The sequence below is a fragment of the Vicugna pacos genome, chromosome 3 (genome assembly GCF_048564905.1).
Source record: "Vicugna pacos chromosome 3, VicPac4, whole genome shotgun sequence".
NCBI lineage: Eukaryota > Metazoa > Chordata > Mammalia > Artiodactyla > Camelidae > Vicugna > Vicugna pacos.
This window is the reverse complement of record NC_132989.1, coordinates 40,223,643-40,248,151: the sequence shown is the minus strand read 5'-3', so window position 1 is coordinate 40,248,151 and position 24,509 is coordinate 40,223,643. Positions and strand designations below refer to the sequence as shown.

Here is a 24,509-nt window from a genome sequence, read left to right as displayed (position 1 = left end):
CTTAATATTGAAAACAATTTGCATTTTGTTGATAATTCCATTTGGTTATCATCAATTTAAAAAGTTTATTGTTGGATTTGATATTTCTTTTTAGTTTCATTTCCACTCAGATTCATAGGTGAATATAATTTGTGTCATTTTTGCTAATGTGGCAGGCTTAGTGTCAGTTATTCTGCATTTTAAAATACATTGAAAAGTTGTACACAATTTTTTCTGTTGTGGAACTAATTAGTTACTATAGATATTATCTGTCAGAAATACTAAGACTGGGAGTCCACTGAGGAATAGCTCTCTGTCACGGTTCTCAACTTCTTGAAAGTTTATTATATACTCAGATATTCAAATTCTTCTTGGGTTAAATGTGATTTTCCTGGAAGTATAAATTATGATAAATTATTAACCTTTCAGATACACTGATCCTTAATTTTCAATTTTATAAAATCTCCACAGAATTTTAAAATCTTCTGTACTTCTCTGGTTACATTCTCTCATTTCTCTTATTCTACCTTTTGATAAATCTTGCTAAAATTTGTCTTTTCAATTATATGTTTTTCCAAGATCTAACACTGCATTTTATTTATTAACTTCACTGTTGTAACTTCGCTGAATCTTGGCTTTGTCGGCCTTAAGTGGAAGGTAATAGCATTGACCTCACAATATTGTCTTGAGGTTTGGATGAGACAGTTAATACAAGTAGCTTTGCTCAGTGTTGGTCTCATGGTCAGCACTCAAAAAATACCAATGATTACATTGGAATTTGTTTTAAACATATTAATTGCCCTTTTCCTCTTTTCCTTGGATTTCTATTACAATTCTTCAAGAACCTTGAGTTTCATGCTAATTTAAAGCTGTTTATTTTTTTTCTGAGTTCACCTATACCTTAAGTTTATCTTTGAGGATTAATGTGAAAGTTTTTGAACAGTATGTAATTAAAGCTTTAATTTACTTTCTGGCTTAAACATTATTTGAAATAATGGTTTGGAGAGATTGGAGTTTCATCATAGTTTTGAATCCATTTAACATGATTTTCTTGGTTATTCAAATTTTATTGCATTTTATTTTTTTGCATATCATTTATTCTATTTTTGCTGCCAGGGATTCAGTGAGGTTTTTATCTTGTTCTATCTTAAGATGATGGAAAAAAATCTTTACTCTCTGTTTGAATGGTATGAAGTATCATATATATTGATAATAACAAATGAATAATTGAAAATGTCCCTAATCCCTAAAGCTGAGGAGAAGATTTTAGATTCTGATAGGTGAGAGAAGAATTAAGTCTGACTGGAATGAGGTAAGGAGTATTATCAGTAAACATTTTCACTAAACAGTATGAACAGTGAAGTATGAAACAACCCTAGCCTTAAAGGAATAGAATAAGGTGGAGAAGGAAAAAACCAGTATGTATTAACATAATTTTCCCCAAAGATGTAGTGAGCCATTCACTCTACACATACAAGTCTTTTAGTCAGCTCAGGAAATTGTCTTCCATTATATCTATGAATATTGTTTTTATTCTACCTGTTCCCTTCTGTTCTCCAGGAACCCAAATTATACAGTTAATTTTATTGCTCTTTCATATCTATAAACTCTTTTTCTCATTATTTTCTTCTGCATTTGGGAAATACAGTTGGAGTTGCCCTTTATGCTTGGGTTGGATTTTTTACATGTTCTTTTTCTGTTTAATGCCAAAATGAATTTTAATATTTTTCTCTTAAGACATCAGTTCCTTAGGAAAGCATTCTTTGTTCATTTATGTTACATTTCTTACAGTTTTATCCTCAGATTTATTTATTTATTTTGCATTATTGTGAGCATGTCAGTTTCTTGAAATTTTTATCTCCATGCTGCCAACCATTTTCCAAAGATAACTTCTTCTGATCACCAGCATATTATTTCCTCTTTTGTGGCTTGTACTGTATTTGAATGGATCCAATTCTTTATTTTTGTCTTCCTTTATCTACACTTGAACAAAATACAGATTTTGATGTTTGTCAACATGCAGAATGTGTAAACTACCTACCTTATGTTTATGATGGTCTCCTAAACTTACTAAGCAGTAATTGGAGGACAGTTTGATGAGCACAACTTCTGGTCCCATCCCTGCATTTACATGGGAACCTGGGTACCACTGAGGTACCACCTATCTAGCCTCCCACTCCAAAATTGGGTGAGTGCAGTATAAATTCTTTTCATTTGTGTCAACACAACTCACCTTTGATTTCAACTCTAAAACATACACACTGTTTCTCATTCATTTCATTTTTAATTCATTCCACCCTGAGTGTTTTTGGACAATAGGCTACCTCCTAGTTTGCATAATTCTCCTTCCTCCTGCTAATTATACTTACTAATAATCATTTGTGTGTTTTCCCATGCCTGTTTGTTCTTGTTTATGATTAAACTTATGTAATCTAATGGAACATTACATAAACCTAATACATACGTTTGGAAATAAAGTATTTTCTATGACAAATGTTCTTGAAAAGGTAAATTGCTAATAAATAATGCTGCCAAAATAGATATTGGCAAGAAAACTGAAAGGTTGAAACCAGTGAAAATCTATAAAGATTTTATACTTAGATTGTTTTACAAGGATATTAAGTTTTTCAGTGTTCCTTAAGGAACTAAAACTAGAGATGATAGTGTAATTATTCTGAGAAAGAAAACAGGAAACTCTAATCAGTAGGCTTATTATCAAAGGAAAGGCCTTGGTCTTGTATCATTATTTGTGAATTACTGTTTTTTTTTAATGTTTAAGTTAAAATGCTCATATGTTCAATGTTCCTGATTTTCTGCTTTAACCAAGGAATAGACCAGATTTTATCAAATCCATGAGCTTGTGCACATCATAGCTGTTTCTGTTCATGGCTTCTGCTAGGGATCTCACTGTTTTTCCCCTCTCTGAGGCACTGCTCGTGGAGGTGTAGCCTTCATTTTACAAATCGCTGCCACCAATATTCTACTGTCTTCTCTCCCCCTTTGTTTTTTTTCTTTTTTTGAGCTACTAGATCTTAAATGTCATATGACATGCTGTAAAGAAAAAAAGGTTAGGTTAAAATGATAACTACACATGTACACAAACACACACACACGCACACACACACACACACACACACACAGAGGGAGGCTTCTTGCAAGCATTATTTTTCCCAGCTTTGTAAGGAAAAATGAAAGCTATGACCCAGATTTTCTTCGGGAGGGAAGTTTTGGAGGCAAACTTTGTGTGATATGCAAAATAAATGAACTCAAACAAGCTGCAATGCAGTGGGAGTTCTGCTTTCATGCTGTAAACTCATTTGTCAAAATAATAGATGCTATGTCTACGTCGATGACCTATATGGCTTCTCATTAACGTGGTTTGATTGGACAGCTAAACTATTGAGTCAAGTCTGAGGAAGATTATAACTACAATAGGGGGCTAACTGTTGTATGCATGTGAAGAGACCAAAACTGAGTGGTAAGAATGTAAATTTACTATTCAAATAATTTAAGATGTGTACAGCCACAGAAGAAATCAGAATTATCCCTGGGCATCTTTGTGCTACAATAACAACCACTTATCTATGTATGTTGAAACATTGCTAAAACATCGGAGGATGCAATGTGTTTAATAATACGGCGCTAGACATTGCTCATAACAGCTGATCATATCTATTTAATTTTCTTGGTTATTTTAGGAACTAACTTAAGAAGTGCAGATTGTTATAAAGCATTAGGGATAAAATCAAATATGTGTGCTTTCAAATACTTGTTCTAATTATTGGGGCTGACTTGAACAGCATCTTCTTTTTGGCAACTGGCAGTTGGATTCATTGTAGAGGATACTCACATCTTTTACTCATTAAAAATGATGACAATGGGCCTGTTTTCAGTTTGTCTCTGTTGGTTGCCATAGTTTCCTAGGATACAATGACTCCCAGTTTCCATGGGCACACCACTGGCTGGGGCTGAAATGCTCTCTATCACGATGCAAGGGCAAACCTGGGAGTATAGTCAGCAGAAAACCACATTATTGGAAGTTTCAAAATGGAAGCATTAGAAAAAAAATAAAAGCATGGGCTCCTTTTGCCCCACCCCCAAAAGGCATAATGTTAAAGTGCCAACTGCTCATTGGAGGCAAGTAGAAATAGCACCAAAATTCATAGACAAAGCAAAAGGAGAGGGAGATGGACAGAGAAGGAAGGGGACACAGGCCAGGAGATTCGGGAGCTAAGGAAGAAGTCACAGACGTTATTAAATAACTAGGGTCACATGAGTTAAACAGGAAAAAAAAAAAAGATTTCTTAGCAATGCTTTAACAGTATTAGCACTGATTTTTACCCTTTTGCTTTATACTGACTCTAGCTTTTGGCACCTTTTTACCTCTTCTTTTTCATTGTGCATCAATTAAAAGTTAACTATTACCTGAAGAATTCATGGTCCTGAAGGCTGTTTTCTTCCCGCTTTAAATCAAATCGTTGTATCTGCTACAGATTTCCATGCTAACATTTTTTGTTTGTGGATTTCCTTTGTTGCTTCTTTCCCTGTTTCCCAATTTTGTGTGTCTTTCCTTTGAGTTTATTTCCAGTGACACTATTTTTCACCACTGTTCTGGAAAATAGTAGCTAATATTAGAGAAGGCAAAGAAATAGGTTGCAAAATATTTGTAATGAAAAGAAATGAGTATTTGCAGGAATAGTATTTTTCCATAGAACACTCCAAATAATTGAGTAGGGAACAATTTAAAAGATTAAGAGAATTCAGTAAATTAGCAGTTATGAAAATTAATCTGGAAAATCAGTAGCTTTCCTACATATAAACAATAGTTAGGAAATAAAACAAAGAAAAATCTCACTTCTAAAAGCAACCTGGAAGTTAAAATATTATGATTGAAACTTAAAAATTGTGAAGAACTATGTGGGAGAACTGTTTTAAACTCTATTAAGAATATCAACTTTGTCTAAATTAATCTATACATTCATCCAATCCCCATGAAAATACCTACGGTTTTTTTCCCAGATGCTTAAACAGTGCTAAAATTAATCATGAAAAGTATAATATGAAGACCAGCAAGAAAAAATTCAGAGAGAAAAAAATAGAGGAGAATAAGATACTAAAAGGTACTGTAAAAAGTAGTGACTACCAATATATTTCAATGTGTGGAAGAAATAAACATCACAGAAAATCAGTGTATTAACTGGAACAGGCTAGGCAATAACAAAATAACCCTGTAATCCTAGGGACTTAATGCAGTGAGGTTTCTTTCTTGCGCATGATCCAACCTTACTGTGGGTCACTGGTGTGGTACGTGGCTCAGAGCTAGGTCATCTCTCAGGGACCCGATCTCATGTTACTTCTGCAGGTTCTAGTAGCATCCTTGGCAACACAGAACTTGTCTGCAGTCTCCATAGCAGCATAAGAGCTGAAGCATGACACATTGTTACTCCCCCGTCTCAGTCTGGGAATATAGTCTGTGGGTCAGACATGACCTGGCCTAACTACAAGGAGTGGAGAAACACTGGCTTCTACGCACCCAGGAAATACTAGAAATGTCTATGATGGAGAGCCAGAAATAGTTCCAGATACTTAATGGGAATACAGTTTGCAAACAGGTGCCACTTTACATCTTCAGGGAAGAAGGATATTACTAAATGGTTTGTTTGGAAAGCATTAAGTGCTGGTGTGGGAGGAGAGAAATCAAACAGCATTCCTGCCTCAGACCTGTACTAACAAATTCCAAATGGGAAGTTTGAAAAGATGAATTTCTAGAAGGAAGAAAGGGCAACGAACTTTCTAAGCATGATATCAAATTCAACCCAATAGAAAATGGTGAGAGGTTTCAACTGGCAATTTGGTGGTGGTGGTGGGGCAGATTAATCTCAAACTCATTCATAATTAATTGCAAATAACACAAAATTTGTTGATACCAAGTACTAGGGAGTATTCGGAGAAATGAACATGTTCACAATTCACTGTCAGGAGTATACATTGGTAAAAATATTTTTTATTTTTATTAAATAACAAAACATTTTGGTACAATTGTTAGGAATTTAACCCTGAAGATATACTTGCACAAATTATCCCAGTGAACAGTGCTCACTGAAGAATTGTTTAGAGTATCAAGGAGATAGAGAACATTTAAAATGTCCTTCAGTAGAAACTGGATGAATGAATTATGCTTTACTGTTCATGTAAAGGTATACCAGATACTTTTAAACAGGAAGTAGGTAGTGTTGGTATGTAAATGTCTTCAAAGTACATTATTAAACAAAAATATAAGGTACTGAAAGTAGTGAATAATATATATATGTTTTATGTGTGTGTGAAAATACACATATACATACACACATAGATTATTTATCTATGTGTATTTGGCCCCAATTTACTCAGCTCTGTAAGATTCATTCAATTAATTCTATTGTTTTTGTTTGTTTTGTTGAATGTTTTTTTTTTTTTTTGAGAAAGTCCTATAGGGCTGTGTCTGTGGGAGAGGAGGGTTTTACTTTTTTTTAAAAATTGGATTTACTAATCAAATATACATCTTTTACATCAAAGCAAAGTTTAATGAAAATGTGGTAGCTTTAATTTGTATTTCTTAATATTTAACAAACAATAAAAAATTTTATATGTATATGAAACAACCAATTAAAAACTTCTTCTCCAACATTATTGCTTTTCTCATATTAAATAGAAATAGGAAGAAAGTAAACACTGAAATTAGAAAATGACAGGTTACACTTAAACTATTAAAACCCTTAATCTCATTAATCCCTCAGAATTTTTTTTCCTTTCTCTTATTTTCCAGCTTTATTGGTATATAATTGACACATAAAATTGTATACATTTCAGGTGTACAACGTGATGGTCTGACATACATATAGTATACATTGTGTACATTGTGAAATGATTACCACCATGAAGTTAATTAACACATCCGTCACCTCATGTGGTTACTGTGTTTTTTTGTGTGTGTGTGTGGTGGGAACCCGTAAGATCTACTCTCTTAGCAAATTTGAAGTGAACAATAGGGTATTATTAACTGTAGTCACCATGTTGTACCTTAGATCCCCACAACTTTCTCATCTTATAACTGACTACTGAAGACCTTTGACCAGTATCTCCTGATTCCCTCGCCTCCAGCACCTGGCATCTACCTATTCTACTTTCTGTTTCTATGAATTTAACCTTTTTTTCTTTTATACTACATTTCCTATTAATTTCAAGAAGTCTCAGTGAAGAAAGGCTGCATTTCAGGGTCAAAATTTTTTGAGTTTTATATCTTTATGAATCCTGATGAAAAAAAAGATAAATAAATTTACCATAATTCCAAGGTATCTGCGTATTTACAAAAAGATGTCTACATAAAGATATTTACTGATAAATTATTTGTAATAGCACAACTGCAGAAGTATCACATATGTCCCTTTGTTAGGCACAGGTTAAATAAAGCATGGTACAGACATAAAATAGAAACCTTGTAGAGCTTAAGAGAAAGAAGCAGCTTACGTCCTAAAATGAAAACTATCAGGGCTGTATTGCTTTGTGAAAAACAAGGTGAAGAAAATACTGTGTAGTGTGCTACCTTTGGTTTGAAATAAAATCATGCCGTCCACGCGTGCAGGAAGGATGTGTGCGTAGTCTCATGCTGCAGGCATACGTAAGTAACTAGTGAGAGGAGGTGCTTTAATGACAGTGGCATGAGCATAGAAGACTTACTTTCCTTTGTTTTGCTTTTTTATCTTGTTTGATTTGTTTTGCCGTGTCAAATATTTCTTTTTAAGAACGTGAACCAAGGAGGCAATCAAAGAAACAGATTATGTTCTACATTTATTACCTTAGGCATATGAGCAAACAAAATTAAGGTAAATAACACCTTGGTTTTTGAAAACTTGTCTTTCATTAACTTTCTGTAAATAGTGGTATGTGTGTTTTTATTGTTCGGGGAGTCATATTATCTTCATCATGGTAACAAATCTTACCCAGTCGAATTTCTTTTTTTTTTTTTTTTTCTTCCTTTACCCTCAGTTGTCTGATAGCAAATGCTATAGACAAAGCAAAACCATGATGCGGTGCAAGTGGCTGTTACGGAGACCCAGTGAGGCAGCTTGTGTCCAAGGCCCACCCCTTGCTGGCTCTGTTAGGTTAGGCTAATCATGTAGGTTGAGAGTCAGGCTCTCTTGGCCCCACAGTGGGGGGGTGACAGCCATGCTCCCTTGTTGGATTCGGGTGTGCTATCTTATTAAATGTGATAAGACATGGGAAGGGGCTTTACACGCCGCGACATTCAGTTTCGACTGAAGGAGGTGGTACTGATACTCCATTAAGGGCTGTAGAATGGATGCTCTAGAGATGTGCATGGAATATGGATGTGGACTTGTGCCTCAAGATACCATAGCCCTGTGCTTGGTTATTCCATAGGAAGAGAGATTGAATGGCTACTTAACAGGAAACCAGGGAATGCAGGGTCCTTAGAAGAGTCAGAAATCTGACTGCTGGAGGCTCAAATAACGAGTTCCCCGGCAACAAGGTCTTCATTCCCAAATCGCCTCCACACTGATGGAAGATTCAGGCTTAGATCCAGAGAGGAATCAACCTCCTTTAGAACTCAGTTACTGTTGATTTTGTGTAACTTCTTAACCCTCTGCTATTTAATTCCAGTTTTAATTACAGTAGAAACAACAAAAGGCAAAATAAATTAGCTTTTAAAAATTACATGCGTATACATCGATAAACGCGCACACTTTTCTGTTACCCAAGAGTTAGTGAGAAAGAGATAATGGCATTAATTACCTTTTTGCTGCACTTGTCACATCATGTCTGGCTTTCCCTTTTGCAGTGACCTTTTGTTCAATAGCTCTGGAAAATAAGGGGATCCAGTCGACTTGAACATCCCTGACATCTCATGAGCAAACGATAAAGCGATATTTTGGGTGACTGCTGGGGTAATTACAAATGCAGTGATAATATATGCGAAGCTCATGTGAGAGAAATTATAGGTCACTGCTGTTTGTATCATGCCATTTCTGCGGTGATAAAAGAAATTGCTGTTAATTACCAGATTATTACCATGCTTAATTTTGATAATTCTAGGCTATCAAGCAGTGTTTTGAAACACAAATCATATTTATTTAATTTTTCTAGCAAGATGGCAGTCCTGGGTTCCTCAGTCATGATCTCTGCAAATTCTGGGGGGGGGGGTGCACGTGTGTGTGCGTGCGCGCACTTGCATTTGATAAATTCATAGCAATTATGGGGGTAAACAAAGATTATTCATGAGTCTTTGGAAGACAGTTTCCTTTTCGCTGGCCAGTGTGCATATTTCATTCCCTAGAAGCTTCACTCCTGAATTCTTCTGCACACATACTGCTCTGCTTATAAGCTCCCTGGGGGAGAAGTGAAATCAGAAACCCGTGAGAGAGCGTGTTGGCAAGTTGAAAACCACAACAGATTCTCAGGGTTAAAATTGACTGTGTAAATCACTTGACCACTGATGGACCCACAATCACTATCTCACTAAATGCTGGACAGTAGCATTGCGACTGCCCTAGAAAGTGGGTCAGACTTCACTCAGCCTCTGGGCGGCTTTTACGACACTCATCAGCCATGGGAGGGTTTTTGTTTTTGTTTTTGTTTTTGTTTTTTTTTACTATTGAAGGCCCTGGAATGATCTGGATCTTTCTCATGATGGCCCTGTTTGTTTATAAAAATGAAATTCTTTGTTCATCATTTTAAGTGATGAGAGAAAAGATATTATCTACAAGGATTGGCAGCTTTACTTGGTTGGCTGTGGTTAAGAAGGTAATTACTTTGTATTTGTGACATTTAAGTTTGTCTTTTCTTGTCTGAATACAATTATTGAAATAATTTTTGGTGATCATGGGTGAAATTCTCACTTACTCAAGACTCAGTAACTGAGGTTTACTTGCTCTGTTCCTACCTGATGAAGCTGAAAGGCAAGGGCCTACCAAGCTCCTTTGGAGAGTGACACAGGGAGTAAATCAGACCACCTCACATACACGCAGCAACTGCCTTCACAGCGTCACTCGTGAAAAAGGCATTTTTATGTTTACAGAAACCATAGCTCAGCCTGTCATTAATTTCTCAAAGTTGAAAACTTTCTTACACTCATAAAGACAGCCTGACTGGGCTGTAAATTCAACTTGTTTTCAAAACTGAGTTATTTACTCTTTGTGGTGAAGAGCTAGACATTGTTCAGGGGGAAATGTAACCTCTGTACTGTTTATCAGAAATGGGACAACTGCCTACATGCCTCTGTCTTCCAAGAGCAGAGAGGATCTTCATGATCCCAGAGTGCCCCCTTACCTGTTTTCTGACCTCTGCTTGCTTATTGTGTGCATAGGTGTTTTTGAATTTTATAGATTTCTTATTTTACAGGACCTACCATACCCCTACTAACATTTTAGATGAGAACAATTTCCGAGATGCAAAACTTTGGATTTAAATCCTTTAGATGCAAATCCTTACGGGTTCATCGGCGATTTGTATCTTTGATTTTTCTCATCTAAGATGTTAGCAGAGGTGTTGTCTCTGCTTTATCTCTGCCAGTAGTGAGAGATTTTCAAGAATACCCTTCTTTCTCTCCAAACAGAAGACTGATGAAGACTGAATGTTAAAAATTTGAACTTCTACTATAGTGTAAATACAAACAACTTAAACTGTTGCAGGTTGTGTAGGGCACACGAGGTCCTATAATCCCTGCGTGGCCTTTTTATCATTAGAAATCCTGTTGACTTAAAGAGAAATTTAACCTGCATGTTGTGTGTCTGTGGCATTGCCACCTGTCTTAATTACAAGCTGTGGAAGGAATAGTGTGGTGTTCACAAAAGTACTGTTCCCCCCTGCCCCCCACCAAACCTGGGTCTCCTAAAATGTCCTGACCCAAATGTGCTTCCTTATTCCATTTATGAAGACTTTTGCTAGCTACACATGGTCAGGTTATCTGAGAAGTCTTGTGATTGAAAGAAATAAATTGGTATACCACTTTTCAACTTCAACTAGACCGTTAGTGTAGCTCGCAAAGCAAAGATGAAGGGAAAACCAAGTTTTCTTTAAAGGATGTTTAGAGACAAATGTTCTCTAGAAAGTGGAATTTTCTGCGAGATTTCCATCAAAGCTTTCTCAGTAATCATGCAGCGGATTATGGAAGATCTGAGTATGAATCATGTAATTTAATATATTTTAATGTAGGTCTACTGGTTTTCAATATTCTTGAAATCAGTATTAGTAGAGGAATATCAGTGAAGAGTTCTGTCTCCCTAGATGGCAGAGACTACATTTACCTTCAAAGATTGACAGATGAGACTTGAGTGCAATCAATAAAGAAAAGAGAAAACCTCGCAGACATTGTTTGTCAAGCTTTAGTGCGCATGACTAGCACTGCAGCTGCTTCTCTAAAGTGCAGATCTCTGGGTTTTGGTCTCAGGGGCTCTTATTCAGTAAACCTGGGCTAGGGCCCAGGAACTTGGATGTCCAATCTGTCTCCCAGGTGATTTTGATGGGATTATTCCTTGAATACGCTTTAGAAACACCCTTCCAAGGCAATAATTTGTGCTGCAGTTTTCCTGACTAAATGTAAAGACACATGCCAGGTGTGTGCTCTCTAGCCAACCCCTCATATATATATGTATATGCCCACTGAAAGAACAAAGGAAGACATTAAAGGACCTTAGCCCCTTGTATAGTCTCGTTAATGTAGCCAGTGTCCAGCCCAGGAGTAGCGCACGTGAGCTGGAGTGACCTTGTCCCGTCCCGTAGACGGTGATGCACGGTGACCTTCTGGAGCCGGTAAGCTCCTGCAAACTGTGGGTCGATTTCCTTACAAGCTTTATTTCTTACCAAGTCTAGTTTGGTTCTTTGACCTGCCTGTAAATTAAGCCTCCTAATTTTAAAAATGACTACCTTTGTAGGCATCCGGTAGAACCTTGAGCACCCAACATTTGGAAGTTCTGCTTCCTGGCAACTGCAGAAGGAAAGCCAAGCTGAGGCCATGATTACCAGAGCCTTGGGTCGTTCACGGTCAGAAACATTGTGACACTTCCTTCAGCCACGTGTGGCGTGAACATGGATAGTCCTGAATACACATCTGTAGCTCCCAGGGAGCTGTGAAACTGGCTCCTAACTGTCCCGGACAGGCAGTTGTCTGAGACTTCTTGTAGATTTGTAAGGTGGAACATTTCTTCTCTGAGTATGCAGTTCCTGTTCTGATGATCTTAGCAACGTTCTTGTCAGACAGCGAACAGTGGGTTCAAGTAGATACTTGAGAGGCCTTTCCTGTCCCTGTCTCTCTTCATTCCTCTTGTCAAAGAGAAAGTAAACTGATGAAGAGGTTAGTCCAGGGACATCTTGTATGTCCTTCTAAAGTGCCAGCAGAAATGAGCCCTGTCCGTCCTTTTGTGTGAGCAGGTTCTCTGGGACCTTACAGTCCTCAGGAGCTTGTTGTAAGTGAGGGGAGCTGGAGGAAGGGGAGACAGGAGAAACTGAAGTTGATTTTACAGAAGGGAGGCAGGTATCCTCCATAGGAATAGTGGCTGTGGCTTGATTTTCCCAGTGGGCGTGTGTTGTGCTGTTTGCTGCATCAACCAAGCTCTTGGTTTTGGCTTATGTCCCCCAGTTTTGTTCTTCATAAGCCTGGCCAAGAGGAGAACAAAAAGGTAAAAAGAGACACGAAGGAAACTTTGCACATGTGATGCTTATAAACCTGGCGGGAAAAGTAAATCCTAAAGAGGTACTGTATCTTGTTCCAAGTTAGCCATCAAGTCCGACTCAGATCTTAGAGTAAAAATTGCAGCAACTTTTACTTCCCAAACCAGGGCTTCAGCTGTCAGAAATATTCGCACGACCCTCTGAACTCAATGAGAGAATTCGGTAGAGACTCTAGTTCTCATTCAGAAGACCATTTAACAGCGGTACAGACCAGAGATTTTGATAGTTGAAAACTGTTGTATCCTGGATTGAAAAATTGATTTACAGTAGATTTTAATGCTCCCAGCAAGAGATTTTTGGCATTTTATATCCTACTGTTTGTCACTTTTCTCTACTGACACAGCTGTAAATCTCGATCATAGCTCCATTTCCAGTTAATATGGACTTTGTACATGGAATCTTCATCTTCTTTCTTCTGAAAAATGAGAACATATTAAAACTAATACTAAAGTTTCTGTAAAGCAAAAATATCAAAAGTGATCCGAACGACATATCCTGTGTGGTGAAGGACAAAACAGTATTAGGAGAACTCCCCAGATTCGTGCAAGTCACGCTGAATATAAAAGAGTATGTGACTCTATGAAAAACTGACTGTGACGTTTCTAGTTAACTTAGCCTTATGTAATGTTTCTGCTATATAAGAAAGTATAGCTTTTGCATTGAGATAATCGTAGATTCATGTGCAGGTGTAAGAAATAATACAAAGAGCTTGTGTGTGTCTTTTTCCCAGTTTCCCACACTGAGACATCTTGTAAACCTGTAGCACACTATCACGATCAGATGGTAACTTGGAGCCATTTAAAATACAAACCGTCATCACCTTACAGACCCCTCACATTGCCCTCATTTAGACATACCAGTTTTCCTCTTGCCCTCACCCCTCCTTAACCACAAGAAATCACTAATCTTTGTCTATTTGTATAATTTGTCATTTCAAGCATGCTTTGTAAATGGAATCATGCACTAGATAACTTTTTGGAATAGGCTTTTCTTACTAAACACTTCTTTTTTTTTTTGGAAGCTCACCCAGGTTGTTCTCTGCATCAATAATTAATTCTCTTTTACTGCTGTCCTATTCCACGGTATGGACATAATCCAGAATATTTAGTTCGCCAACCAAGGGATATCTGGATGGTTTCAGGTTTTTAGCTATGGTAGGAAGCTGCTAAAATACTCAAAAAATTAAAAAATCTGTGTGCATATAAACTTTCATTTCTGTGAGTTAAATGACCAGGAGTGCCATTGCTTCATCGTATGATAGCTGTGTGTTTAGTTTTTAAAGAAAGTCAAGCTCTTTTCCACAGTGGCTGTACCATTTCACAGCCCACCAGCAATATCTGAGTGGCCCGCTTTCTCTTAACTTCTGGGTGGAGTTAGGAGTGTAGACTCCACATTAGGCTCCACTGGTACCTCCCTTGCAGGTTGGGCCAGGAGTGCCTTGTTAAAGCTCCCCTCGTGGCCTCCACTGACCACAGGGGGCAGCAATGGGGTGAGGGTGACCTCATTTCTACTAGAGTGTGATGAAAATCCTTTGTCTTCTCTGATACCACCCACGCGGGGAGAGAGGAGGACACTTCATTGCTGCTGGGTGGGGATGGAAGTCCAGGCTCTCTACGCAACCTTAATGCCACTCTGGCCAGGGGAGTGAGTGCTTCATTATGTTACCAAACCAGCTCCATTTACCCCATGCACAGAAAAGCCACATGCTAAGATGTCTAGGCTGGTAACCCAGAAGTTTATTCCTAAGGCAGCCAAGTGAAGAGATGGGAGAATAAACCTTGGTTCTGCCTCCCTGAAGTGGAGGCTGTTGGGCTACTTATGGGATAAGGAGGGATGGTGGCCTTAGGTGTGAGGAATGGTCATTGGAGGCTGCGGGGGAAGAGGTAAGGTAATTGGTGTTCTGCATAGGCACATCTGGGTTACATGCTTCTGCATATTAAAAAATGGAGGCATTTAGCATGATCTGAGGGTGGAGTTTTCTGGCCCTTCAGGCTGTTTGTCAGACCCCTGCGTCAGCCCCATTTGAAGGTTGGTGGCCCCAACCAGCTTTAGCCAGCTTGCTCTGAACAAGAGTTGGCTGCAAGTTCCTGTAAAATAATTGGGCTACATGAAGCTGGGGAAGGTATATGACTGAAGAAGGAAAAAAAGAAAGAAGAAACTACAGTGAGTGTAATCAGTGAAGGCAGTTTACAAGCAGGGGGGTTTAACAAGCTATCTGTTGCTCCGCAAGACAAACTCATAGAATTCCTGTGAGCCATCAGCTTCTGTTAAGCCAGTGGGGCACGGTGTTAATTATAACCTGGCCAGAGTGGATGCTGAGCGCCCCACGCAGCCTTGTCTGGTCTGGGTGTGGATCAGGGCAAGGTTTCCTGCGGCGTACGGCTCGGGGAGGGCTGGTGCTGTCTAAACGTTTTCTCTATTGCTAGGCTGTCCCTTCCTGGTCCTTTGCGTGTAAAGGGCAAGTGTCTGTGGGGACATGTTCAGTCTGTGCCTGTTGGGCTTACCAGCCACCTGGCTTCATCAGCTTCAAGCCTGAAATATCTGCAGGGGAAGAAAACCTTTCACAGCGTTTGTTCTCCAACAAAGGTATAGGTATTTTAGGTGTGCTTGGTGAGAGGCATAGGGGAAAACACATCTACTCCATTTTCCTAGAAGTGAAAATCCTCTTACACCTTTAACACAAATGCTAGTTCAACTTTCTGTAAGAGCCTCAGGTCATTACCTTGATTTGTTCATTCACCAGTTAACAAGCGTTGATGGAGTTGCGAGTCTGTTCCAGGCATCAGGCTAGGTGACAGAATGAGAGTAAATAAGATGCCTTCCCGACCTCATGGAGCTCAGAGTCTAGAAGGAGAACAAGAAATACTTAAGAACCAAAAGCCAAAGAAAAACCTGGTTACAGTATGTAATGACCATAGCAATTGTGATAGGCACCAGGCACTAGTTTTGGTGGGATGGCTTTTCAAAACCTCTAACCTTCACCCTCTGCTACACCCAAGCAATCTTGGGACAGTATGACACGTGGAGAACACAAGGTCTGCAGGATTTTTTTAGATTTCTCACCAAAAGATTAGCTGGGAAAAATTATCATAAAATAATGCACAATTTTAAGTCAGGTTATGACATATGGAAGCTGAAAAAGCCTCTTGCTGGCAACATTCCAGTCACTGAAACAACCTAGTCACTAAAGGTAGCGGACAAGTGTTTCTGGTACGACTTCCTCCTAGATTTTTTCTCCCCCCGTGCTTTCTGTTGTAGTTTTCCTGGTTTTCTTGTTTCTCCGCAGGTGGCAGATGTGGGCATCATTATCTGCCCTTGGGGGTCCCCAAGCATATACTTAGCCTGTGAATTATTCTGACATAGATTACTTGCCTGTTCTTACAAAATCTGAAACAGAAATACTAAAAGCTCTTATCTGCGGGTTGCTTTTCTCTGAAGATAACTTAATCCCTGTCTGACCTCCTCCAACCTCACCCTTTCCTTCAAGACTTTGCCATCCCCTTCAATATCCACCTCTCTCCTTTCTGCTGTCTTTTGTTGTCATAAACCAGGATCCCCTCCTGGTGACGGTGGTCTTTACTTTATTTTAATGAGCTTGTGCTTTCATACTTACTAACACGTGTTTCCTGTTAATTCTCTTATTCCTGCTCATTCTACTTCTGGTGTCTCTGCAAATTAGTACTCCTCCCAGAGCAGTTTTCTAAAAATACATCTTCTCTTCTTAATCCCAGGGCCTTTAACTGTTTCTTCCAGTCCAGAAAAACTTAACTTCTTTACAACTGAAAACCCTTTTCCTTTAATGGACACAACAATTCGGCTTCTCTGAGTTTGTTGGCCTAGAGTTGGGAGCGTCTTAATGGGCTTCCTCCGCAATATCCCCCCAGTTCACTAACTCCAGATACAATAGCCTTGACAATGGCAGAATACTATAGAAACCATGCTTCCCCTCTGCCTGTCCCTTGTTTTGGCAGACTGCAGTTTTAGCGTCTTTACTCGTTTTCTCTGGAGAATGTGCGAGGTCTGAGTACTTTCCTGTGTCTTGGTACTTAACATTTGCACCCAATTAAGTGCTCAGCAAGCAGACAGAAGGGAGTGAAAAAAGAAAGGGAAGAACTGATAGCTACAAGGAGAGACACGAGAAGGAAAAGGGCAAAGAAGGAAATTAGGACTGACTAGTGAGTTGTCAAAGCACATCACTTAACTAAAGTGGCACTACTTGAGACGAAGCTTGGGCTACTCAAAAGGTCTTCCTAGAATTTTCTCTTCCCATGAAGATCACTTCAGATAGATGTAGATTTCATCAGCGTGAATAACTTTGCCTCTGAATGGGCACTTGGTGAAAACAGATTTGTTTTGTCTATCTTTTCTTATTAAGGGAACGGAAAATAAAACTTCAGTGTTTTCGCAAAGCAGTTAAGGAAAGAAAATCACCACACATCAGTTAACAAGAACAGCATGCTTTATTTTATGGTGTTTACTTACCCCGAGTCAAGAACACTTCAGTGCTGGGCAGTGAGAGACCGCAGTCACGTGTGTTGTAGCGTGAACACGCACGCCAAGCCGGCAGAAGCCCGGTCCCCAGTATTGTTGCTAACGGAATGATAAATCTGCTTTTCTGAACTGTTAGTTCATCGTTCAGGTGGAGGAAACCACGGAGTTCTAATTTTTATTACTGAATGGTATTTTGTAATGGCTTGCGTGTTGACTCAAGTTTTTAGGTCTGTCCCAATTGCTCTAATTTGTCATTCCTGCTGTTACGGTTTCTTAGCTATTACAAAAAAAAAATCTTGCCAGCTAAACTGCTATAACAAATAAATCCCCAACTATATACTGGCTCAGCACAGTAGAAGTTTCATTCTTGGTCCTGTCCAAGGCTGGTGTTGCTGGTTAGTTAGTAGATGACTTACGAATCTGAGTTTCTTCCAACTGTCGCCTGCACGAGCCTGATTAAAGTAGGCAACTAGTTGAAAAGTCCTTTCACACGACTTCTTAATCTGTATTTTTTTAATTGAAGCTGACTGGCAATGTTGTGTTAATTTCTGGTGTACAGCATAGTGATTTCAATCTTAAACGCCCCTTCCCAGAAGCTGTGCTCATCATTCACGCTTACTTTCCCTTGGAAGAAAACAAAGTCATTTTGACCCACCTTACTGCAAGGGAGACTGGGAAATGTAGTCCGGCTATGTGCCCCAACACAATCCTACAAATATGGGAGGAAGAAACTGAGGGCTGTGTTACGTTTCTATGGGTTTTGCCTTTTTAAAAAAGTACTTAGACATACCTCTGGAGAATAGTCCATTTGCCCTATACATCTAGTAGAAAGTCAGTAGGGTTTTTCTGTGTTCATACTTGGGTACAATTCAGAGGTTTCTCTTGGGAAATGATCTGATTCCTTTTAGAATTATGATCTAATTTAACATCTGGATAAAAGTTACCACAAAGATATTAAATCCAAGATGTCTGTATTTGTAGTTTTTACTCTCTTCACATTTTTTGTGCCAATGTGAACATTTTCTCTAAGAAAAACCCATAGAATCATGTATTTGAAGGAATTAAAAAACTAGATGTGCAATGCAAACTTGATTTTTATTGCACGTGGAACCAGTGTCATCAACAATTAATTATTAGGTTTTTTTTAATTAAGAAACTATTAGGTCTTTAGCACTGAGCAAGGTTCTAATGGAAATAAATGCTCTGAAAACCTCTGAATGGGTCCGAATATGTGTAAATAGAGGAAGAGAAAACCAAAAATAGAATGTGATTCCATCGGCAGGCCTAGCATTAAATTTGTTTCAGGTTTAATAAACCAATATGCCCACTGATCTCATATTACATGTGACAGGGCATGTTAAAATCCGCAAGTACATCTCAGGAACTGACCAGCCCTGGGAGGTCTGGCACTGGAATACTAAAGATGTAATAAAGGTCTGACTCTACTGGGTTGAGTTAGTTTCTCAAGAGTGAAATAGTGGTAAAAAAAAAAGTTATCACATCAAAAGCAATTTTCAAATAAATCCTGAAAATAAAACAGCCTCCAACATTAACAGTAAATATTTTCAGATGAATGTTTTAGACATTGCCTTTTGTTGTATTAAAAACCTCAAACTGGTCTGTATACCTCGTGAGCGACAACATCCCTTTTGGAAGCTCTATAGTTCATTGAGGCTGCTGCAGGTGCGACAGTCAACTCGTGGGAACTGAAGTTGCCCAGTGAGATGACCAGGATTAAGGATTTAATTCTCATTGACTTAATTCTCAGTGACTGTGCACAGCTCCATTTTTTTTTGAAAATACACCTCTATTCATTAATGTGTTGTAGTAGTACTGGAGAATAACCATAGCTGTGATAGATTCATTTTCTTTAATCGAGGTGCAATTCAAATAACATACAGTTAACCATTTTAAAGTGTGTGGTTCAGTGGCATTTAGTACCTTTGCTGTGTTGTGTGACTACCACCTCTCTCTAGTTTCAAAGCTTTTCATCACCACAGAACATACCTCCTACCCTTTGAGTAATTAATCCCTATGTCCCTCCTCCCCAGCTCCTGACAACACTAATTTGCCTTCTGTCTCCGTGCATTTGCTTATTCTAGATGTTTCATATAAAAGGGATCATATATGGGACCTTTCTGTCTGGCTTCTTTCTCTTAGGATAACATTTTCAAGGTTCATCCATGTATAGCATATATCAGTACTTCATTTCTTTTCACAGTTAAGTAATACTCCATTTCATGGATATACCACAATTTGTTTATCCATTTATCTGCTCATGGCAGAGTTTCATTATTGAGGCTTTATTAATTACACAGAGCTTGGCTTAACTTAAAAGAAAAAAGATTGATTCTGTGCAGCATAGTACAAATTTAGTTTTAGAAGTACACATAGAGGGAAAAGAGAGAATAAGGGCGAGAGATGAGGGAAAGACAGAGACAGACAAAAGAAGAAAAACACTTGGGTAGATGGATAGCTGAGACTTCAACAGTGGGGGATGGTTAGGGTCTCCTCTGCCTAGTTAACAGTCCATATGTGATGAACCGTCAGATTGCATCTCTGCTTCTGTGGATTCAACCAACTGTGGGTCCTGTAGTACTGAAGTGTTTACCGTTCAAAAAACTCCACATGTATGTGGACTTAAGCAGTTAAAACCTGTGTTGTTCAAGGGTGAGCTGTATTTCAAAATTCTTTTCTGAATTTTCTGAATGTAATCAGCATATATTAATTTATATTCAAAACAGTTTTAGTCTATTTTCTAACTACCAAAAAAAAAAACTAAACCTATGACAATGATAGATTTTAAGAGATTTTTATAGAAGTCTACAGATTTTATGCACATAGTTGAGCTTTTACTGTGCAGTTTGTTATGCACTTTGAAACTATAAGTAGCTATATATTTTTGGAATTCATTGGGGGTTTAAATCATAAATCAATTAACAATACTTTATAGAATGCAAGCAGAATAAACGCTTGAAGAACATTTGTTCTAAAGATAAAATTTTAAATTTCAGCTGAAGTTCTAATATGCTTTTTTATATGTATATTTTTTAATTGAAGTATAGCCAGTTTACAATGTTGTGTCAATTTCTGGTGTACAGCATGCTTCAGTCATATGTGAACATACATATATTCATTTTCATATTCTTTTTCACCATAGGTTACTGATTGTCATTCTGAGTGAAGTAAGCCAGAATGAGAATGAAAAATACCAATATGGTATCACTTAGATGTGGAATTTAAAAAAAAAAAGACAATGAACTTATTTATAATGTGCTTTTAAATTTTCCTCACATTCTCTTTAGAACTTCAGCCTTATGCCTGCACATCTCGAAAATGTGACTATAGCCTGTTATCTCTTAGTGTGTCAGAAGCAGATAATGAACTTTATTTGAATTTGAGTAGGGAATTTCTAAGGACCATACCATTTTAATTTGAAGGAATAATTAGTGATGTAGCAACAGTTAACCTTCATTATTTAAACATATGTCAAAGACTAATTCTAACAAAGAGGAGTGTATTAGCTCTAGACAACAGACTGCCCCAGGTCCTCTCAAAACAAAGAATAAAAGGAAGCCTAGAAAGGGTGCGACAGTCAACTCGTGGGAACTGAAATTGCCCAGTGAGATGACCAGGATCTAGATGATCCTAGAAAGGATCCAAATTATTTGAAGCAACTGCCTCTCAGAAAAACTCTAACACTAATTAAAGTAATACAAGAAAATCCAGCAACCAAAAATAAAAAAAATTAAAATTATGCAACAGCAAATTAAGCTGTTCCATATGGTTTTCTGTGTATGTGTGTGTGTGTTGTGGATTTATTGGGCTTCTTATATATCTGCATTGTTGTTTTTAAAAATCATATTTGAGAATGTTTTTTGATTTTTTTTTCCTCAAACTTTTTTCTTCTTCATTTTTTTCTCTCTCCTTCAGGGTCCCAATTTCATGTGTTAAACTACTTGATGTTCTTCATGACACTGACACTCTGCACATTTTTTTTTGAAATCTCATTCTGTACTTTATTGATCTGCCTTCAAGTTCACTGATCTTTTCTTCTGGTGTCTTCATCTGCTCTGAAGTGAATTTACTCCTTAAAATGTCAGTTTTAGAATTTATATTTGTTTCTTTAAAAAAAAAACTAATTTCCATTTGTTTTTTGAAGTCCTTTATCTGTTCTAGTGAAGTCTCTACTTCAGTATACTGTTTTATTTCTTTATGGCCTTTACTACCACCTGCAATTACCTCGTTTCTTTATGTATGTCCTTGTTGATTCTCTTCCCTTCCTCACTAGCAGGTAAACTCTTGGCGAGAGGCGACCTTGTCCGTGTTGTTGACTGCTACCTCGTAGAGCCAGCACAGTGACTGGTGCTGAGAGGTATTTAAAGAACATCGCTCAAATGAGTGAAAAGAGAAGAAAATTGCTCAGGTCCTTAAACCCTGGGTTAAACACCTGTGTATTGAATGATGCTGGTTGATGTGCAGTGGAGAAGCTCTTGTGAAGTAGCTTTAGATTGTAAATAACTAAGTTATTTCAACCTGAATCTTCATGAGGGTACATTCTTGTAATTGGAAATAATGCACTTCCTTTATTCTGAAGAAATTCAACATAGACTACTTACCCTCAGTTTACTAAGTTGTATTTCATTTAGTAATTCACATTTTAATGATGTTTTATGAAAAGAGAGTGTATCAGAAAACCACATTCTGCAACTGGATGTATTAGGAGAAATGTTATGAAGAGTCCCATGTGATTCAATTATTATTTTTGCATTCTGAATGAATATTTGATCATTACATGATAAATATTTGACAAAATCAATTTTGATAACTGAAACTTTTTTCTAAAGTTTGAAGAATGAGGAGGAAAGATGTAGAAATATTTTTTAAAAGTGTGGCTAAATGAACATGTAGAAAGAATTTTAAATACTTTTTAATGTTTCTTGCTCTTATAACTTTTAATTATTTATCCATTGAGTCTAAAATTCTAGTTTCCTCTTTTCAAAAATTTTAATTTATCCCTCCATAAAGTCAGATTTCATTTCCTTATGTGTCTGATCATTTCAGTGTTCTTTCCAAATGAAATTATCTCTGTTTTAAATAACTTGTACACCTATGAAGTCGCTTAAGATAGTTCTTTCACATTTACAACACTTACTTGAGTCTTTTAGGACTTAATGTGTGCAATGAATAAAAATAAAAGGTATATAATTTTAGCGCATGCTGTGTGTATTTATCTTAACATAAATACAGAAGAAATTGGAAATAACTTTCAGCCACAAAAAAGATAGCAAAAAGGCAGGAATATGCTACAGTATTAGACTGTATAGAGAACTGTTATGTGTAAGTTTCTACCCTGTGACTTTTCTTGTAGATTTCCAGTTGAGAAATACACCTTTCAGGGCAGTGAAATGGAGGAACCTGTAAACAACTATGTCAATTCGGGCTTTAAAAGTCTCTAAGTGCAGGCAACACTTTGGCTTTCCACTGTGGATTAAATACCTTAGCCATCAATGAATGCTTCTGTAGCATCTGTTAATGTAATGGTCTGCTCTCCTTGAGACATAAGAAGAGAGTGGATCAGTGTTTCTACCTTCTTGCATGCTTTGATGAGAAACCACAAGAACAAAAATCCGATGTACTCGCTAGGACAGCGTGATGGTTTAAAGGGTTTAGAAATCTTGACATGAGCTGTCCTTGAATGTGTTGAGCGAAGCAAGAGCATCTTAGAGGTTTTAATGTTGGGGCATTGAGATAATGTATAGACTCTCCTCACTGCGTGCTGAGATGGGACCAGATGTGCTTATGAAACAAGTTTCCTTAATGCACGCTGCAAGGAAAACAATTTTCAGAATTTAGATCTTTTTGTCAGGAAGCATCCATTCCAATGAGAGAAAAACAGTCAGATTTGGTGGTGATTCAGCAAACCAGAGCTAACTTTGCTTTCAACAAGAAGCTAGCAGAGGAACACTGGAATTGATGTCTTACTAAGAATTTTACATTCGTTGCCCATTATCTTGCTGGTTGTTAAATCCAGGAGTTGTTGCTCTTTCTGAAATTTCATGTAGAGAGAGGCTTACTTGATCTCAATTTAATAGATACAAGTCTCATTAAAGAGGCTGAAGATAAATGGATGTGGCCTGTAAGAGACAAATGGAAAATTTTGTCTTTAGATTTTGTGAAGTCACCATGAAAAATACCCCAAGCCCATTGATTTGTCGTGAGATGACAGGTTTGCATTTGAGAAAATTGGATCATGCCTGTCAGTGTATTACAGACATAAACTTATCATCTGATAAATATTCTAAAATTCCTCATATCTCTGAGGCACATCTACATGACCTTCATGGTGGAACGACGGGATTGTTTGTGCCGTGTCAGTTTTCTCCTGTTCCTTCTTCCTCCACATGAGCTTGGTAGACAGTAGTGCAGCAATGTCAAGGTTCTCTGGTTCAGAAGCATCAGTAGAGCTATGAGTCAGCCTTTTGGTCTTACTTCTTTTACTTGGTTAATTATAGATAAGATACTCAGTGAGGCCCCATTGAGATGTGATGAGTGAGTGAGAACCTTAAGCACCTCAGGCCACTGATCACTTGTATATGTAGAACAGCATTCCAGGCTGAGAAAGTGGCAAGTGCAAAGGCCCTGGATCTAGTGAACATCATTAGCCTTATATGATGCATCATTTATTCATTCATTCGTTCATTCACATATCCACTTATCTTTAGGCACCTTTTGAGTGCTTAATTATTTGTAAAGATTTAAGTTCTAGAAGAAACTAAGGTGGACCATGCATATGAATCTTACTAAATGATGTGAACTTTTGGTCTTGAAAATAAGCAACATGTGGGAAAAAGTAGTTTAAATACTAGGAGGTTACTTGTTTACTCTGCAGCAACTACAGCAAGCTCTTGGCTATTCCGAGAACCCACCAGACACAGTTGTACTTTGGACCCTTTGCACAAGTTCCCTCCATCTGAAATGCTGTTTCCTCAGAGAGCACATCCTTGATACCCTAACTGCCTTTAGGATGTTATTTAAAATGTACCTTTTCTGTGAGGCCTTTGTCACCTCATGTAAAATGTTACCCGCATAATACTTGCATTTTCTTACCTGCTTCATTTCTACTGTTGGGTTACAGTCAGCAGTTATCTCACATAGTGTACATTGCACATGTCTTGTTCCTTGTCTCCCTCATTAGAATATTACCTCCATGAGAGTGGAACTCTTTTTACTGGTTTCTCCAGTGCCTAGAACAGTTCCTGATAAACTGTGTGTGCTCTGTCAGGATTTGTAGTTGAGGGGTAGATGTATTAAGT

The 24,509-nt window shown here is 37.8% G+C and overlaps 2 long non-coding RNA genes across 4 annotated transcripts in view; one reads left to right on the top strand and one right to left on the bottom strand.

The window, feature by feature from the left end:
* Positions 1–24,509, top strand: part of LOC140689521 (uncharacterized) — a 200,163-nt gene that overhangs the window by 57,992 nt on the left and 117,662 nt on the right. The window lies entirely within an intron of this gene.
* On the bottom strand, positions 2,723–5,351 carry LOC140689515 (uncharacterized). 3 transcript variants are annotated; one of them, XR_012064557.1, is made up of 4 exons: positions 5,262–5,351; positions 4,405–4,590; positions 3,830–3,981; positions 2,723–3,030 (listed from the first exon to the last, which is right to left on the bottom strand). It is a non-coding gene; the product is annotated as an uncharacterized lncRNA (long non-coding RNA). The 3 variants fall into 3 exon arrangements; XR_012064559.1 differs by having other exon boundaries at positions 4,405–4,585; positions 5,262–5,341; XR_012064558.1 differs by having other exon boundaries at positions 5,267–5,327.